General features: G+C 40.6%; 1 protein-coding gene and 1 pseudogene across 2 annotated transcripts in view; both read left to right on the forward strand.

Annotated features, from left to right (window-relative positions):
- SLC23A1 (solute carrier family 23 member 1) overlaps positions 1-20,676 on the forward strand; it is a 479,920-nt gene that overhangs the window by 145,764 nt on the left and 313,480 nt on the right. The gene's annotated exons all lie outside the window — the stretch shown is intronic.
- Positions 16,191-19,828, forward strand: LOC147702865 (uncharacterized; annotated as a pseudogene). Its single transcript, XR_015297257.1, has one exon. The product of XR_015297257.1 is annotated as an uncharacterized LOC147702865 (transcript).

Consider the following 20,676-nt stretch of genomic DNA (forward strand, 5'->3'; position numbering starts at 1 on the left):
GGAATTCTTTCTCAGAGAAAGGTAATTATTACCTGACCATGAAGACCAAATTTGCAACCCATTAGGATGCATAAAAAGCCCTATGCAGTCTCTTAAGTCTGATTCCCGCCATCATTCTACATATTTGAAGGTTACATCCAACCCCGATGTCACTTACCAAGGCATGTAGCAAAATTGATGGGACCCCCTCAAAACTAAAGCAGGTCAGGGAAAGAGGGGAATGAAGAAACAGAAGAAAAACACATTTCCCTCATTGACCACAATAATTTAGCAAAGATATAATTCTCATTTACTTTTTAACATTTATTTGAACAGAACATGGGTGAAAAATGCACAATATTCCTTTATCCTTTTTATAAAATGTTATTATTTTTTTCCACAAGATATTCTCTTTTATTTCTTTTCATATATAATGTATTCTTTTTTTCTTTTTCTCATAAAGGTTTATACTACCTTGTGTCTATGTTCATAAACAATTCATAAATATTGAACATGAAATGTCATTACAGATTCATACAAACATTTTTTTGCATTTAAATATACGCATAATAAAAAACACCAATGTACAAAAAAGATTACATATCATAAAGCAATTACACACCCTGCATAACACCACTCTCCATCAGTCAGTCTCACACAATCATACCCTCACTACACTCATTCAAACAAAATCTGTACAAGGGCTGGATCTAGTTGGCAGAGAAATCTCTGCCAATAGATAAATCTCAGACCCCAGTATGAGATTCCGCACTTGGACCAAGTGCGGAATCTCATCAAGCATATATGCTCAGTTTATAATAGCTGCAAGTAACACAAGGTTGGTCTACAACTTCTGATGTTCAAGTGCTTTAGTGAGGGAATTAAAAACTGCTTCCGAAGAGCAGAATATAGCTTTACAAAAAAATAAAAAATGCAAGATAGACTGAGCCATTGAAGAATCACATTGACAGGGATCTAAAGATGAATCATGGTAAACAGCACTACGGTAAGATACCAAATAATGAGCAATGCCAAACCTAAATCTAATTAAAAGAAATCATTTTGAGTGGGAAAGAGGGAACAACAAATATGGTTCCATATTTATGGTAGTAACAAGAGGAATACATATCTACACCCGCTTCTTACTTAAATCTTTCTCAGGCCGCTGCAGGGCTCAAATATTAGTTGTTTTTTCGAAATGGTGCCTATTGAGAGAGGATTGTTGTAACAATCTGCTCTACCCACCAATTCAAGATGCTCCAAAACATAACCATGTAAGATTCTGTATTTTATCTAAGGACTCACAGTTGTCAATTAGAGCCCGATTAAGCGAGGTTTCTTGTTTCACCCATATTGCTCTCCAAAGCATCAACAGTGCTAATTTGACATGGTCCTCTAATGGAACAAGTCCCAGACTGGCATGACAGAGAGATATAGGGACACTGCCTGGTATAGACAAAAGCCTTCTTAAAAAGTTAATTTTGACCACCTGTAAGAGGCCAACATCACAATAACCTCAAACTCCTGCTATGTGGATTGCCATAGAAAGACAGCGTGAAGAGTAGTTATTATTCATGGCATCTAGGAGTTTAATGTCCAGCCTAGCCACAAATCTAAAAATGGCCTCAGTAGATTGTTCGAGCTTTAGCTTCCTAATCTTGGTAAAATGGGACCACGAGCAATTTTGGTAAAAGGAACACCTAAATATGAGAAGGTGGGTACGCACAAGAGATTTTGATGGCTGCTGATGTATTGTGTCTTTAAGGCAGTAGGTGTGCTCCCAATAAACTTAACATGGGATTTAGTAGTGTTGATCCTTAGAGCCAAACCATGCATGAAAAGATGGAACCTATTCAATATTTTTTTAGACAAATTCCCGTTCTTGCAATTAATACACAATCCTCTGCATACAAAAGGACAGGTAATTTCCTAGCGCTAACCATCCGTTGGTTCATCAGCTTGGTCTACATTAAGAAACTCCTCTAGATCATTGATGTAAAGGCAGAATAACTATGGGGCAAAAGACAAGCTTGCCTTGCACCTCATTTCATATTGACTGCATGACTGAGTTCCCCATTTTTCCCATACCTCACTTGACCCTTCACTCCATTATACATGCAGGCTAAGAAGTGGACCAAAGAGGAATCAATCCCCATATTCAATAGCTTTGTCCACAGCTTCCCTCTGTCTACTCAGTCAAATGCTGTTGTTAAATACATAAAGCCAAGGTGGATAGAGCTCCTCTTGGCCTTGTTATACTTGGTGATGACCAGTTGGAGATTGAGACACTTCTCCCAGGTGCCCAGTACCTGTCTAAACCAGTATTGTATTACAGAAAAACCCCCCTTTTCAGTTACCCACAGAATTTTTCCCTATTAGTTTACAAGTAGAGTCAATTGGGTGATAACATCGGGGGTCAGATCTATTACCTTTTTTAAGATGGTTATTATGCTTGACTCTAGCCTGATTTTGGTGGACCCTCTATAACTACGCACCTCAAAATATTTGTCAGCAGTGGGGCCCAAAGGCCAGTGTGATCTAAGAAGAGATCAGCTGGAACACCATCAGGGCCAGCAGCCTTGTTTCTCTGTGTGGAATTCAGAGCACGGACCATCTCCCTAAAACTTGAGGGATCTATCATTATGCACTCGTCTGCCGTTATGGAGAGACCACAGTCAACCTGACTATCAACTACATCACTACTGCTATAGACCTTTGCGAAATGTTTTACCCAGTACTTTGGAGAGATGACAACATCCATGTGTGAATTATGGACGTCTTTAAGAAGGAGGTCATTTACAGTCTTCCAAAACAAACTGGAATCCCTATTTAAACTGGCTATGTGTAGTTTGTCCCATGCTTCAGCTCTGAGCTCTTTTTTACTCTGTGCAATAGCCTGCTTATAATTCAATTTACACAGTCTCACCAACCCCTGGTCATGGGAAGCCTGTTTTAATGCAAATATAAGGTTTTTGTGTGCCTTAGAGCAATTCATGCCAAACCACCGATGTGACTTGGTTTCTCTCTTCTTGCTTTGAATGGTGAGGAGGATAGTAGTTGTCTGGCAGATTTGCTCAAAAGCATTCAACATAATCTGGGGGTTAAGCTCATCATCTAAACAGGCTCAAACCTGACTCTCATTTGTTTTAAAGAGTTCCTCTAGAATATAGCGAGAGTCGAACGAGCCCCATATGTGGAAGATCCCCTTCTTTAGGTTGTAAGTTAGTGAAATCTTTATTATTGCACCATTTTCTAACAATTGAACAACCTCTAGATCCACGAAATCCATTCTAATTCCATCAAAGTCAATCTCCCAGGGTTGAGAACTATGAATAGGATCCTCCCGAAAATATATCTTGAAACCTCTTATAGTTTCCAGAACTTAGGGGTCATCTGTCACTTCTACCATTTGTGTACAAGTCGTTTTAGCCTTCCTGCCTCCTTTACTTGGGAAGAACCAATACAAACCTTGGCACTCACCTTCATGTCCTGCACCTTGAGATGTAGCTCTTCCCCTTCTGATTCTAGATCTTCTTCTTTGCGGGTAGAATCCTGATGAGGTTTAGAAACCTTGTTTTACACAAAATCAGTACACCCAAGATTACAAAGGATTATTGTAGGAAAGACACAGGGTCACAGGAAGCTCGTTGAAGGAAGAGTTTAATGAGGCACGTCTGGAGCAAGTCCAGTCAAAGTAGTTAATGAATACATCATTCCAAACAACAAGTAACTTACACCTTCAAAAGATGCAGTGGCATGTGCACAGAACAGAAAGCGACTGACACGAGATAACACGAGTCATACCTCGTGCCATCTCGTGTCAGAGACAGTATATAACACACCTCCCTTACTGTGAATAAAAAAAAAACAACAACAAAAAAAAATAAAGTCAATAAGTGATAAAATAAAGAAAACACATAATATGATAATAACATACATGTGAGAGTTAAAATCTTGAACACTAAAGCATGTAAAATACGAACAATATTAATTCATGACAAAATCCTTGTACCTTTCAGGGAGGCGATGAGTCCTAGGACAATTTTTTGAAGATACCATAGGAGGAATGGGCGTAACATCCCTAAGTGTGACATTCTCACTCAGAGAACTCCCAGAAGAAGTTCCTACATTGCCAGAACCCTCATTACCAGAATCAAAATAAAAAAAAACATTGCTGTCATCATTTGACATAACAGCATCCTTGCCTTTAAATATGGAAACTCTGTTCAGATTCCAAACACTCCCATCATCAATTCTAACAGCATGCTTAAAAACTTCAATGACTTCTCTGGGACGTGACCAGATCTGACCTCCTTTCGACACACCTTCCTTTCTCTTAATACGAACAAAATCACCAACCGAAATGACATGTTTACTCACTGACCCTTGTTTTACCTCCATCCTTTTTTCATCTCATCCTTATATGCATTGACTCTATTACGAACCAAATCATAATCTACCTTTGAAAAACCACAATGGTCACTCAGGTTTCTTTTCAGCCACCACGGAGTCAACCGAGTACTGGGTTTCCGATAGCCCTGGGCGGAGTTGGCGGAGTGGGGCTTCGCGGAGCTACGCGAAGTGGGCGAGAAACTACGCCCACCTCCGCATTCCGCGTAGCCCCACTCCGCAAACACCACTGGCCGCCAGCCCCGCCACCCGCCTCCCTCCCGCCCTCCCTAAATACTTTCAAATAAAGGAATCAAATAATTTAAAAAGCACTTACCTTGCCCGCCGCTGCCCGCCGCGTCCCCGGGGCTCGCTATCTTCCGTCTTCCGTCTTCTTTACTAATGCGCATGCGCGGGCGGCCGCGCATGCGCATTTTCGCGAGAAAATGCGCATGCGCGGCCGCCCGCGCATGCGCATTAGTAAAGAAGACGGAAGACGGAAGATAGCGAGCCCCGGGGACGCGGCGGGCAGCGGCGGGCAAGGTAAGTGCTTTTTAAATTATTTGATTCCTTTATTTGAAAGTATTTAGGGAGGGCGGGAGGGAGGCGGGTGGCGGCCAGCTACGCTCCGTCTGCGGAGCGTGCGTAGTGCCGCCTGGCTACGCCAGCTCCGCAAAATGCGGAGTAGGCGGCACTACGCACACTCCGTGCACGGAGCGTAGCTGGCCGCCCACCCCTAGTTTCCGACCCCTTAAAAGTTCAAATGGACTGACCAATGTAACAGAATTAGGAGATGTTCTGTAAGACAATAACATAGACTGAAGAGCATTACGCCAGTTCAGGTTACCTTTAACAGAAAGCTGGATAGCCTCCTTGACAACTCTGTTGAATCTTTCAACCTGGCCATTGGCCTCGGGATGGAACACGGCGATTTTGTTATGTGTGATCCCACATTTAGTGATAAAACATTGAAAATCCTTGCTAGTAAATTGTGCCCCATTGTCAGTCACTAACTCTTCTGGGATTCCTTCCCTACAAAAAGTCTCATCTAAAAACTCTACCACATTTTTAGTTGTTATCTCTCTGACCATTTTGACCTCTGGCCATTTTGAGAAATAATCTATCAAAACCATACCAAATCTTCCATGTTCAGGTAAGACAGAAAATGGACCAATAAAATCAAGTCCTAACTTCCGCCAAGGACCAAAAGGATATTCCACAGGACAAGGTTCAGAACGCAAAGGAACAGCAGACTTGTCACTATTGGCACACTCTGAGCATTTTTGGACGTAGTGTTCCACACGACCATCTACACCTGGCCACCAAAAGAAATCTTTTATCCGTCTCCTAGTAAACGAGATTCCTAAATGTCCCTCATGAGCAATGCCAATGATAGTGTCCCTCAAGGAAAAAGGAGGAATACATTTATCACCTCTCATGAGAACCCCATTTTCAATTGCTAACTCATCTTGAACTTTAGCATAACTCATCATTTCGCCTGAAAACTTCCTTTGTTCTGGCCATCCTTGTAGAATGTAATTTTTGACTTCAGTCAATTCAATGCTCTTCTCCATTTCTCTCGCCCAGGACTCCTTACTCAAATCAAATTTCTCCCCATACACCAACATAACATCTTGGGAAGTAAAAGCTACTTCACACTCATCATCATCACAAGGAGCATCATAGGAAGTGTGCAATCTGGACATGCAATCAGCATGAATGTTAGTTTTCCCTTTTACATAAACCATCTCAAAATGGAATGATTGTAGTCTAGAAGCTAATCTGGCAAGGCGAGCCGATAAGGTTCGACCTCCACCCGGTGCCATCATGTAAATAAGGGGCTTATGGTCAGTTTTAATAGTGAATTTTGTTCCCCATAGAAAAGTTTTAAAATGTTCAGCTGCCCAAACTGAAGCTAATAACTCTCTTTCAATAACTGAGTAATGTTTTTCAGCATCCCTCAAAGCCCTTGAAGCATAAGCAATTATCCATTCTTTCCCGCAGTCATTTTGCATGAGAACAGCACCTAACCCCGTGCTACTTGCGTCAACCATGATGGTACACTTTTTCTCCACAACAAAAGGTCTCAAACAAGGTGCATTCACAACGAAAGCTTTGAGATTTTGAAATGCTTCTGTCATTACATAAGACCATAAGAACCTTGCATTTTTCTTTAAAAGTGGTCTAAAAGAATCTACTTTAGAAGAAAATTTTGGAATAAATTTGGCATAAAACTCCATTAGTCCTAAAAAAGCTACCAATTGTTCTTTTGAGAAAGGTACAGGAGCCTTAATAATGCTTTTAATGTGTTTCTGCTTAGGTCTAATCCCGGCACCACTGATGGAGTGTCCCAGGTATTCCACTTCTTTTTCTCTAATCTTACATTTATCAAGGCGAAGGGTAAGACCCTTAGTAGATAATGCAGATATAGCTTTTCTTAAATTATCATCGTGCTCCTCCACATTTTTTCCAAATACAAGAATATCATCTTGAAAAGCGATTGCCCCTGTCAACCCTTCAAGTGTCTCTTTCATTAGCCTTTGAAAAACGGAAGCGGCACTAGCCAATCCAAAAGGCATACGTTTATATCTGAAGAGACCTTCTGGCGTAATAAAAGCTGTCAAATTTTTGGATTCATCATCCAGGACAAACTGATGATAAGCACTTGCCAAATCAATACACGAGAAAATCTCAGCACCTCCTAATGTTGAGACCATCTCATGAAGATTCGGCAAGGGATGAGCATCCACCCAGATCGAATTATTCAAGCTGCGAAGGTCTACACATAGCCTCAATTCGCCGTTGGATTTAACCGAAATCACAATCGGGGAAACCCACGGCGAGGACTCAATGGGCTCAATAATATCTTTGTCACACAAATCCTTGAGTAAAACCTTAAGTTTATCCCTATATGTAAGGGAAACGTTCCTAACTCTGTGCCGAACAGGAACAACACCATCATTGAGTTTAATAGTATGTTTAAAACCTAGATACTGACCAAGTTTCCTACTGAAAACATTTGAAAATTCAGATTTCAATTTATCAAGCATGAGATCTCGATCAGAGTCATTGGTATTTGCAATAGAGTAGACTGGAGGATTGGCTCTTGGATCTATCTTAATGCCCAATTGATCCTGGTGTGGCCATCCTAACAATGGCTGCCCAGACTTTGCAACATAGATCTTACCATATGTGGATTCACTAGCAAATGTGATTTTCCCCCAAAAATACCCTACTAATTCAATTCTGTGTCCAGTATAGCCCCCTGGAGAAATGTCGGATTCAAGTAAAATTTTGTTTGGCCAATTTTTTTTTTACGACATCTAAACCCAGTAATGTATACCATGCACAAGTATCAACAAAAACATTTATCGTCTTTCCATCTATAATCACATCACAAGATGGAAATTTACTTACACCCTCACTACCACAGATATTAATAACAGTATTGATGTCATTTTCATTTAGTGAATCATAGTCATCAACATCTTGAACAATATTCACTTTCCTGGTAGTGGATTTGCAAAACTTAGTTAAATGCCCTTTCTTATTGCATTTTAAACATATTTTATCAAGGGCAAGTTTTAGAGTTTGCTAAGTGGTTTGAACTTCCACATCTGAAACAAATCCATTGAGTGTTGTTCTTCTTATCACTTTTAGTATACTTAAGTTTTGAATCATTCTTATTGTTAGAAAAATCATTTTTAAAAATAAAGGATTTCTTAAATTTCTCTCCTTCTTTGGAAACACTAAAAACGTCTCCTTTTTCACTTCCTCTTATTTCCTTCACAAACTTCTCAGAATGTTCAATTGACCTTGCGATATCAATAGCTGCACTTAAGGACATATCTGAAGTTGTCCAAAGTCTTTCCTGGACTTTTTTGTTATTTGTTCTCATCAGTATTTGATCTCTTAACACTTGTTCATAGGTTATGTGTTCAAAATCACAAGTGACAGCAAGTGATCTGAGAGAAGATACAAAATCATCAATTGGTTCATCTGCAGATTGTTTACGGGAATAGAAAATAAATCTCTCCATGACAATGTTCTTTTTTTTCCGAATCTTATTTTTAATTGTTCCGCTGCACACTCATACACATCCTTCTCACCGGGATTGGTTAAGGCTGGAAGGGTGACGAATTCTTTTAATCCAATCCCCCCAAGACAATGTTTTAAAAGTGATAATTTCCTCTCAGGTTCGCATTCAGTACCTTCCATGACTTCAACATAAGCCAAGAAAACTGGTTCCCATATTTCCCATTCCATGGGAGGATCACCTTTATTTGCCAAGAACGAAGGAGGAGGAACAATTCCACTCATTGTAAAATAAAATAAGTTAATGAGATGACTTATTTAAAATAATAAGTTAATTCTTCCTTTTTTTTCTTTTTTTAGAAATAATAACCTTAAACTAAAAGAAGGAAAAGATCCAAAATAATACCTTAAGGCAGGGTTCAGTTGAGAAACAATCGTGTTGAAATGATTTCAGGAACACGAACTTGAAAGAATGAAAAAAAAATGATGAAAAACAATGAAGAAATGAAATTCACCAATTTAAGATGGCCGCCGTGGAAATCGCTTTCTTTCTGAAAGCAGTGGGCCTTGTTTTGAAAGCGTATGACGTGAGACGTAGGCTGAGAGAAAATCTCGCGTTGCATTCACGTTCGCGCTGGAGCTCGAACCGAAAGGACTCGCGCTGCTGAAGACTCGTGCTGAGGACAACTCGCGCTAAGGAAATCTTCGAGGTAAAGAAATAATTTGATAAAAATACCTCAGAAGATGAAAGCGAGTGTTCTCTAAGGTCGAATCTGTAAGAGTCCGCAGGTTTCCAATAGCTCCGCAGGTTTAAATTGCTTGAAGTCGGGATTTCCTCTTTTTTTTTTTAAATCCGATGAAATAAATATTGATGAAATCTTCTTTTTAATGAACAGAATAGAAGATATAATGTTCTTTTTCCCTCGTCGCCAGTGTAGGAAAGACACAGGGTCACAGGAAGCTCGTTGAAGGAAGAGTTTAATGAGACACGTCTGGAGCAAGTCCAGTCAAAGCAGTTAATGAATACATCATTCCAAACAACAAGTAACTTACGCCTTCAAAAGATGCAGTGGCATGTGCACAGAACAGAAAGCGACTGACACGAGATAACACGAGTCATACCTCGTGCCATCTCGTGTCAGAGACAGTATATATCAATTATGTCCCTTTGTATGCTGGGAGTACTGATTGTGCGTATAAAAGTGGGAGTGGGACCTTCCGCAGGAATCTGGCTGTCTATATAATGTACTAAAAAGAAGTACACTGTGCAGAGAGTCCAGTGAATCCCCAATTGGTATACAGAGGTAAAAGCAGATCATTCTAAAGCTTTTTTTGTTAGTGTGGGTGAGCAATTAGGCATATCAGAGGGGGTAGTGCTATGCATTTGTTGTACTCCACTGAAGTCATCATGGAGCAAGGAAACTCGTGTTGACAAGTATTCATCCCATGCACTCGTCATTGATTCCCTGTGCACTTACAACATCTCAGAATAAACTGGACATTGTAGTAGCATATCTGCTCATGCTGATATGCCTTCACATTGGATATAGTGCATCCTGCCTTAGGGCTAAAGGCCTACAGTAGGGATAACTTACCTATACCTTATGTAGTTCATGGGATGCATGGAACACATGGCTGTGCGCCATGTCAACTCTTTGGATTTCTCTGCACCAAGACTCGCAGCCTGCCATGGCAGAGTGCATAGCTGTGGTGAGGGGTGCCTGGGGTAGCACAACAAATGCTGCCACCCCAGTGTACCCTCTTCAGTAAGCCTGCCCTAGGTACCAGCGGTACCATTTACTAGGGACTTACCGGGGTGACTGAAGTGGTGCCAATTGTGGTACATTTTTAGGGAAAGAACACTGGTACTGGGAACCTGGTTATAAGGGACTCAGTACACCTCATTTAGAGTTGCATCAAAACCCAGGTAAAAAGTGGAGGGGGTACTGCAACATACACCCAGTTTCTCACACCTTCTATCACCTCGTCTGGCAGCCAGTCCCCTCCTGTCGGCCCTTACAATAATGCATGTGCCACACACATCTCCTGCTGTACTGAGCCTCACCGAAAGTTGTAAATGTGGACACATACCTACCCAAAGACTTAATGACGTTGTGACAGAAAAGGAGCCCCCCGAGGTCGCCTTCCGATTCCTTATTGGGCAACTTATTGATTTTTGGGCTCATTCTCGTAAGGAAGTTGGTTCTGGCATTGTTTTAGGCACCACTCTAGGCATTTCTAGGCTCTTTATCTGATTTGAATAGGACTATTATCAGCTCTGGAGCTAGGTTGACTGTATGACACGCCTTATTATCTATCGCGAGCCCGGGGCATTCAGCCCACATCAGATTCTGATGCTGCCTCTCAAGGACTTTTCTTACCCATTGTTTTATACATTTTGTCACGTGTATCAGTGGCCACCACTCAGAGCTAATTGGATGCCCTATGGCATGTGGACTAAACATATCCTTCCCCAGAGAGTCCTTGACTTGCTCAGTGGATGAAGTGCCTTGTAAGTCATCGTCTATGCTCTCAAAGGTACAAAAATCTTGAGCGGGGTCTAATACAATCTCATCACACCGTTTGTTATCATTGTTTGCATTTGTGCCACTGAGGACACTGCTCCTTATTGTGCCGCTGCAGACACCACCAACTCTTGTAGCGCTAAGGCTACCCCAGTCTTTTGTAGCGCTAAAGCTACCACTTGTGGAAGACAGGGGTTGTTCCATCCTTGTCCCTGATCCAGTTCGCAGGGGTCTCTTCACATGCATCGTCTTTCTTAGGGCATTTCCGTCCTTTTTGGGGCTGTGGGTCTGTCTTCCTCAGAATCTGAGAAGTACTCCTCCTCTGAGGGAGTGCTTCACATCCTCTTGGACATAGTCGCCTCCACGGCTTCTTTGATAGAGTTCTTTAGCCCCTCTTCAAAGTAAGTCCTTAAAATAGCCAATGGGTTTCTCTTTTCACAACCATTTCACTATCAAAAATTAACAGTGATAAACACTATACTATTTAAAACTTAAACCTAAATGTATTAGGTTTGAAATAAATATTCAAGCTCTAAACCTAAATTTACTAATATTGTACAATCCTCTAATAAACCTTTTGTATATATATATACATATATGCCTATTTGTTCTTAATAAAACCATTTTAAGGTACTGCTGGTGTAGTCTGGGTTACGCTGCGGAGCTGCGCGGGATTTCTTGTGGATATATATATATATATATATATATATATATATATATATGATTTCTTGTGGATATATATATATATATATATATATATATATATATATATATATATATATATATATATATATATATATATAAATATATATATATATATATATGTATATCTTGGGAATTGATTTCCCTGCAAAAATATCTGGAAGTGGAGCGGGTGCCGCACGGCTTGCGCATACTCATAATGCCCAGCCAACAGGATGTAACAAACGAATTACTCCAGGAGTGGGGTGAACACACAATAAACTCCTCACTAGGACTGATAAAAATATTGGTGAAACATATTGAGGTAGTTCTTGAGAAAATAAAGGAACAGCTACGAACATTGGAAAAGGAACTGGACGGCTTAAAACTCAATGCCGAAATGACAAAGTTCAAGGAGGATTTAAATAAACAAATTGAAAAGCATGAGGAGGAAGTAAGAATCAGAAAGCAAACAAAATTTGAGAGGGATGCCAATGACTATGCGCAAGGACGCATCTTTACATTCGCCCGAAAATATGACCCCTTCAGACCACCTAAAACAGATATAGCCAGCTCATCATCAAGCATGGCATCCTTAACATCAGCGGAACTGAGTGAGGATGATTCTAACCTGGACCCACTACAGAAAGCTTTTTTAGGGGACATGCACCTGGTTCTATCACAGCGACAATGGGAACACAACCACGGGGCGCAAAGAAATACACGTGGGCGAGCAAGGGGAAGGGGGAGATCTTGGCAACCAAGATTCACAAAACCCACACAAGGAGGAGCCGTAGGCGAAATGGTTACAAACGAAAAAGTGGGCACGGAAACCAGATTAAAGAAACAAAAGAAGGGGAAATGAATGAGGAACTACAGATAATTAACCTTTCAGGGGGAGAAATTTCGGAAGCTGAAACCTCATTACTAAAGAAAGGTATCAACTTTTGCCCAACAGCGCGTATGGACATGGCACAAACACGAATTGACTTGTACCTGTACATTCGTAAAATCAAACTTGCAAAATTCTTTGCCGAGAGAGAAAACAGGCCCAAAATACCAAGAATCCAACCCAAGCCAACATCCACCCTGTTAGCAAGGGAGTCGGAAGCGTACTTAACAGTGCTAAATCTAAATGCGCAAGAGGGTGAGGAAATCAACCTAAGGACAGCAATACCGCAATTAGGAGCAGGAACCAGCGGCTTAAGGGCCAAATCCAAATTCTATCCCCAACTAACACCTGGAAACAAAATAGATATGTTTCAAGAGGCGGTTATCCACGACCTATACAAAATGAATATCCAAGCTAACACTAATGACAATTTATCCAAAAGTGAAAGACAAGCCCTGATCTCATTACGAAACAATGAAAACTTTGAGATTAAGTTAGCTGACAAGGGCGGAAATATAGTACTATGGGACCGAAAACTATATGTTGCTGAAGCTATGGACCAATTGAATAATCAGTACTATTATGAAAAACTTGAAAGAAACCCAATTGACAACGTAAAAAGAGAACTGGACAAGAAAATATGCCAATGGGAAAATGATGAACTTTTGGATTCAGATGAGAAAAAATATTTGACAGTAGATTTCCCAAAAATAGCAACTGTGTATTTTTTACCTAAAATTCACAAGAACGCCACCAAACCACCAGGGAGAGCGATTGTGTCGGCCAACGGCTCTTTGTTAGAACCATTATCAAACTTCATTGATTTTTACCTGAGTCCACAAGTAAAACTTCTGAAATGCTACATAAAGGATACGACTGACTTTTTGTGCAATCTGAAACAAATTAACTGGCAACCTGATTTCATCATGATCACTATGGATGTGATCTCGCTATATACAAACATTGACAACGAGATGGGTCTCAATGCATGTAAATATGTCCTCAAAGAACGGAATATCCACTATCAAAATCACAATGACATGCTATCAGAAATGATAAATTACCTACTGTCTAATAATATCTTCATGTTTGGCGACACACTATACAGACAGAAAAATGGAGCGGCCATGGGGTTTTCCTTTAGCCCCAACTATGCCTGTACTGCCATGGGATGGTGGGAGGAAATAACGGCATGGAATGAAAAACTTCAAGCATTCACACAGCACATCATAGTCTGGAAAAAATTTATTGATGATCTGTTCATAGTGTGGAATGGTGGAAAAGAGAAATTTCTGGAGTACTTCCAAATACTAAACAACAGTACACCTGGCATAAAATTTACCCATAACATCAGTCAAGATAAATCTGTTTTTCTTGACACAGAGGTATACATTAAAAACAACCACGTGGAAACGACCCTCCACCGAAAAAGCACTGCAACTAATGCAACACTAGAAGCCACAAGCTTCCACCAACAATCCCTCATATCAAGCATCCCCTACGGGGAATTTCTTCGCCTAAGAAGAATTTGTAGTGAAGAACCGGAATGGCAAAAACAGAGTAAAAGCTCCATGAAACGCTTCCAAAACAGACACTACAACCAGCATTATAAGACAATGCTGGGAAAGAGCAAATCAAACCACAAGATCAGATTGCCTTAAGCCAAAAGAAACCCAAATTTCGGTAGAGGATGAGCCAATCAGACTTATCACAAACTATAGCAGAGAAACCAAACAAATAAACCAAATCCTGAAAAGAAATTGGAAGATTTTACAATTGGATCCAGTTATAGGTAAAAAAATGGGCAATCATCCCACGATAACGTACAGAAGGGCCAAAAACCTCCAGGACCAACTAGTCCACAGTCACTTCCAACCCACCACGAAAAGGAAACACTGGTTACAAACTAAGGGCTTTGTAAAATGCTATAACTGCAAAATCTGTGAGATTGCCAAACCAACAACAGAAATAACTATGCCAAATAACAAGACTTGGCAAACCAAGGAATGCATAACATGCAATAGCAAATACACCATATATATGATTGAATGCCCATGTAAGCTGAGGTACATAGGCAGTACCATCTGCGAATTAAAAAAGCGCATTCTGGAACATGTTCGTGCTACTGTGCACAAGGACAGAGGCAATGCAGTTGCTAAGCACATGGAATCGAATCACAACGGGGACTGGAAACAGCTACGCTTTTGGGGTATTGAAACCATGAGCCTATCAGCAAGGGGTGGCCACAATGAAAAACTTCTTCGACGCAAAGAGTCAAAGCATATCCTAAGTTTCAGAACAATGACACCGTTTGGGCTTAACCAATCAGAGGAATTGTACATAAACCTTTGAAAATGAACAAATTTACTTCCTTGAATCATCCTGCCTGCCATACCCAATTTTAACATTATTGTTCCCCTTTGATTTTCACTTCCCCACTTTTTCTCACTTTTGTATAATGCTCACAGAATACACGTATCTGCCTTTCAACCCAAGTGCCAACAGATCTTAATCGCCCACTAGAGGGCAGTACTGGGTGTAAATGACTGCAAATAATTGTTTGTTTACGGATGTTTCGCCCACCGGAGGGCAGTACTGTGTGTTGTGTAAACTGAATTATGGTCTGGACATTTTACAACACTTTATATAATTTGATCATCCCCATTATGGTTGTAAATAACTGTAAATAATTGTTTGTTTACGAATGCTTCGCCCACCGGAGGGCAGTACTTTGTGTTATTTAAAACTGAATTATGGTTTGGACAATTTACAACACTTCATGTAATTGGAAAATCGTGAAACTGGTATCTTAAAGCATAGCATTGCTAGGAACTACTAGTCCCAGAATCCTAACAAATTGCGGGACAAACCATGTGACCATAGAGGCGTAACCTTCATTGTTGTATTATCCTTTAAACTTGTGAGCGCTGAGCACTAAGCTGACCGTGATCAAGACAGCGGACGCTGTCGAAACGCGTTGGTTGTTTTTTGCTTTTGATCCCCCAAATGGATTGATGAAATAAACACAAGACTTGCACGAAAGTAAGCGACTAATCTCCGTTGTTTCTGCGACTCCAAATCCTCCCCAGGACTGGGGAAAACCTGTTGTAATTTTCAGCGGTTGGCTCAACCGCAGGAGTAACGCGACCAAGAAAAAGTAGCGCCTAACGGAGAGGAAGGGAGCCAAATGGTAGATGATATATATATATATATATATATATATATATATATATATATATATATATATATATATATATATATATATTACCTACTGGCGGTCGCCAGTAGGTAGTTATAGTTAGGATTGTTTTCTATAGGAAATCCGCAACATTCTATTGGGAATAACTTTGGTGCCGGTTGAGGAATCTGCCTGTAATTTTCCTTACATTTGCCTCGCTGCGCTCCGCTCCTTCCCTGAGAGTTTGGGGGGGGGGATTCGTCAAGCGGGGGCCGAGATAAAAGGGGGGTCCCAAAACGTGTTTTTCCCATGTTAATTTCCATAGGGCAGTTGGACTCACTTTTAGCCCGAACGGCTGAATGGATTTCCACAAAACCTGGCAAAATTGTAGGGACTGGTAGCCCGATGTGCCTTTGCTATGTCTCAAGATATGTGCTCCAGTGGATTTTGAGTAATTTAGGTTCAAAAATATATATATATCTGGGCGGAGCCTAACCACACATCTGATCTGATTGGCTGTCAGCACTTCATCCAAGAAGTGTTGGCAGCCATCTTGGGACCAATATACATGATAGCACCTCATTAAAAAGCATTGTAGTTAATAGAGGGTTTTAGGACTTTAGTTAAATTATAAATCATTTGTTGATGGTACCATACTCATTTTAGGAATTGTTGTGTGTTCTAAGGTGATTTTACCATGTGAAAAAGCCTTCTGCTGAGAGATCATGAATCATGTTTGAAAGAAAACTAATATCTCATGATTTTCCCACAGTGGTTTGGAAGGTGTTACGTTGACAGTCTCCCTTATGGCGCTTTGTCCCCTGCATGCCCCCGTCCCTGCCGCGCGACCTTCCACATTTGCATATGTTACATCAGTGCCTCTGCCAGTGACAGTTGACTGTTGACAGTTTGATGAGTTGTCAAGCCATATGGTGAGCCTTTACCGGAACGCTGCCTTTCTACCAGTGTGTCGCTTTACTACGAATAAAGCCTTGTTTAAATTCATATACGTGGTTCATCTTTACAAAATTGGCGACGAGGACGGGGACACGACACACTGAAGAATCCACGATTTGAGAAGTAACCTAATTAAAGAGGAAGGCGGCGCTTGACATCGGATGAAGAGTATGGACGCAAATGAATAATTTATGTGTAAAGATTAAGCGCTGTCAACGGATCTTGAGTAAAAGACTGAACTTTGGAGTGTTTTGAAGTAACGGAGGAAGACCCGAAGCACAAGTTGACGTCTGCACAATTTAGTTGAGGTGAGCAGGGAATGCTGGTGGAGATTGTGTGATCAGCGTGGTAATACAGTTGGGTCCCTGCAACTGTGAAATTAAAAAAAACAAAATTGAGAAGACGCGGTAGCGTGTGTGGAAAAAAAAAATCGCCTCAGCTCTCCAGCACCTATTCCTGAGTAACGTGATGACGAAATTGACGTCTGGGGGCCATATTGAGTGAGGAAGTCTCCGAGTCAGTCACGTTAATGAGGGAGTTTATTGAGTTAAGTGAGATCTACATGAAACTGACGTCTGGAGGCGATATTGAGGGAAGAAGTCTCCTAGTCAATTTCAGTAGTGAGGAAAATAATAACTTTGATTTCAACGCTAAGGAAGCATTTTTCACCACCGCGCAGTTCTTTATTAACTAAATAAAAAAGAGAAGGCAAATGTGTGGAATCTAACAGAAGGAAAAAAATAAGTTCCTCTATGGTAGATATTATTGACGCAAGAGTGTGGAAGAAAAATATAGAATATTAAGTAACTTAGCATTTATTGGGAGAGTTCAAAGAAAAAAAAAGAGAAAGATACAACGTGAGAAATAGGAAATTAGGAGACTAAATCAAGGTCAATTTTTTTTATTATCAGAATGGCAACGGGCAATATATACAATCTACGACCCCCACAATCCTTCCTAAAAGGAAAAGAGGAACCTGAAATAAAATGGGAGGAATGGAAAGAATTCTTCAATAATTACATAACAACTTTTGACAAACCAGATGAGGTTCTACCAGCTGAGCAAAAGAAAAAAATACTACTACACTGTCTAGGGGCAGGTGGCCTGAAGGTGTACAACAACATCACAAAAAAAACTTGTGGTGAAAATGAAGGAGATGTGTTCAAAAATGCAATGGAAGATTTGGACAATTATTACAAGCCAACTGTTTGTGCAGCAGTTAACAGATATAAATTTTATAGGCGTAAACAAGGGATGGAAGAAAGTATAGAGGACTATGTATCCGCTTTAAAAAATTTGGCACTTACATGCAAATTCGGAAACATGCATGATGACTTGATAAGAGACCAAATTGTCATGTGCGCGGCTAATCCTGACATACAAGACACATTATGGGCAAAAGGAGAGAAACCACTCAAGGAAGTTATTGAAATTGTAAAGAGGAAAGAAATAACGGGTCGTTGTGCCAAAGCAGTTATAAAAGAGGAAGAGAACAAAAAGGAGGAAACAGGAATAGTAGCTAAGTTAAACGGAAGAAGGAAGAAGCAATTACTATGGAAAAACGATAAGGAGGAAGAGAGTAATACAAAAAATGAAACTAGGAAGTACAAGGATCTAAGATGCTTCAGATGTGGGAGCAAAAAACACTTGGCAGATAATTGGGAATGTCCTGTAAGGAACAGTAAATGTACCCAATGTGGACTGATAGGTCATTCTCAGAAGGTATGCTACAGGAGAGGTAAGGGGAAAATGAGTTATGTAGAAGTGAGCGAGGAGGAAGAATCAGAATCTTCGGATGAGTCTGAATATAATCTATGTGTACTCATCATAACAGATGAAGATAACAATGACAAGGATGAAGAGATTGGAAAAAAACCTGTGTGTGTCATCACCATTGGCGGGGTGGACATTGACATGGTTGCTGATTCTGGGTCAGATTTCACAATGGTCAGCAAGAAGGTGTGGAAAAACAAATTGGCAAGTGAGCTAGGGGAAGAGTTAATGGAAGCAAACGCAACCCCAAGAACATACACCGGTGAAATCATTGACCTGGTTGGATGCAGAGAAATGGAATTGAGTTTCCAAGGAAGAAGTACCAGGAGTACAGTGTACATTTCAAAGAAAGGCCTCTTGGTACTGGGATGGAAAGAGCAAAGAAAATTAGAAATTACCCTAAATTCCAACAGTTCCCAAAAACTGAGTCGGGTGGAAAAGAATGAAAGGAAAAAGTATGATCATTCCAGGATGTCGAGGTTAAAGACAATGATGCGTGGGAAAAAACAGCAAGTAGGGCTGGAAGAACTAGTGAAGCAACTATGGAAAAAAACGAAGGAAAACACAAAAATAAAATATGGGAGATCAGGAAGGGTAAGAGTGTAAAAGTGGAAGAGAGTGTACTGGTTGGAAAGGAACAATGTATACCAACACAATGCATGGGGGAAGAAGAGGTTGTGTGTCAACATGAACTAGAGTGCAACAACAAGATGGATTATTATGACTGGCTGTACTTGGAGGAGTCAGAGAACGAGAGTGAAGAGGCACAAGAACACTAAGGTTGATATCGGGATGAGCATAACGCACAAAAAGTCCAGGAGAGGATACGTGTACAACGGTACAGAGGACTCGGGCAACTCTTCTTGCTCAATTCAATCGTCCATGCTGAGGAAAGGAAATGTCCTTAAAGTAGTTTGCGTGAAGGAGATGGATCTTATGGACAGTAACATCACCGGAGGTCCCAGTACTGAGTACAGCAAGAGGACAGACGTAGATGTTTGGATAGCAACCCGTTCCAAGAAGTATCCTAAGGAAGAGGATTACTTAGCGTGTATCACAGACCGCTGCGAAGAAGAATGTGCTGGTAAAAGAAGTCTTGTGAACAACAACTTGATGGACTACTATGAATGGTTGTACAATGAAGAGTCACAGAAAGGAAGTGAAAAAGCTCAAATACATCTACAGCTACAGCGTCCACGCCCAGTAGTGGATTTGGGGACTAAACTAATGCAAGCAGAGTCAGCGGAGAAGCACAAGCACAAGAAATCTGAGGACTCTGTTGACACCTTTGGCGAAATAGAATTGACCACGTTGAAGGAAGGTCGGAACTTTGTAGAAGTCATCCCGGATGATATGGACCCTATCTACAAGAACTACACCTGTGATTCTTTGAACTGTGAACAACAAGAGATCCAATGAGAGACCTAACAGGAGTGACTTTGACAAGGAATATTCAGGTCGCATGTTGTCATGACACGTGGCGGTCAAGTCCCTGAAGAACAAGGACTCTTTGTTTTACTTTGGTTCATGTTTTTCTTCTCTCTATAGGAAGGAGATGTGTCTCCCTTATCGCGCTTTGTCCCCTGCATGCCCCAGTCCCTGCCGCGCCACCTTCCACATTTGCATATGTTACGTCAGTGGCTCTGCCAGTGACAGTTGACTGTTGACAGTTTGATGAGTTGTCGAGCCATATGGTGAGCCTTTACCGGAGCGCTGTCTTTCTACCAGTGTGTCGCTTTACTACGAATAAAGCCTTGTTTAAATTCATATACGTGATTCATCTTTACAGAAGGGGATCTATAAGCTAAACTGAAAGCATATTTTCTGTAAATTCACATTATCTTTCTCAGTCATGTGAGAATGAAGTCTGACATTCTCAGTAAAACATGTACATCCAACAAGGACAGAGACTGTCAGTTGATTCCTTTCTGTTCTACTGCAGCCTCCTAGAGTGTTCTAAAGAACAACTAGAGTGCTAACAGTCCTACTTATTACAAAGGTATAGCACACCTGAAGCCATTGTGATGGGAATAAAGTGGTAACTCTTAAAACATTTAATTTAAAAAGGAACAAAATGAGGGGGTATATTATTCCATAGAAAGTATTATTAGTGCTGCAGAAAGAAAAATTAGGGCACATTTTGAGTGACTTCTCAAATCCTCTTCTATTTCATTAAAAAATACTGACATGCAGTCTCCCAAGATGGCCACCAGAGACAAAAGAGCCTAAATGTAGCCCAAATATCACCCAGATGTAGCCCAAGTATA

Source organism: Lissotriton vulgaris, chromosome 7, assembly GCF_964263255.1.
Source record: "Lissotriton vulgaris chromosome 7, aLisVul1.2, whole genome shotgun sequence".
Lineage (NCBI taxonomy): Eukaryota > Metazoa > Chordata > Amphibia > Caudata > Salamandridae > Lissotriton > Lissotriton vulgaris.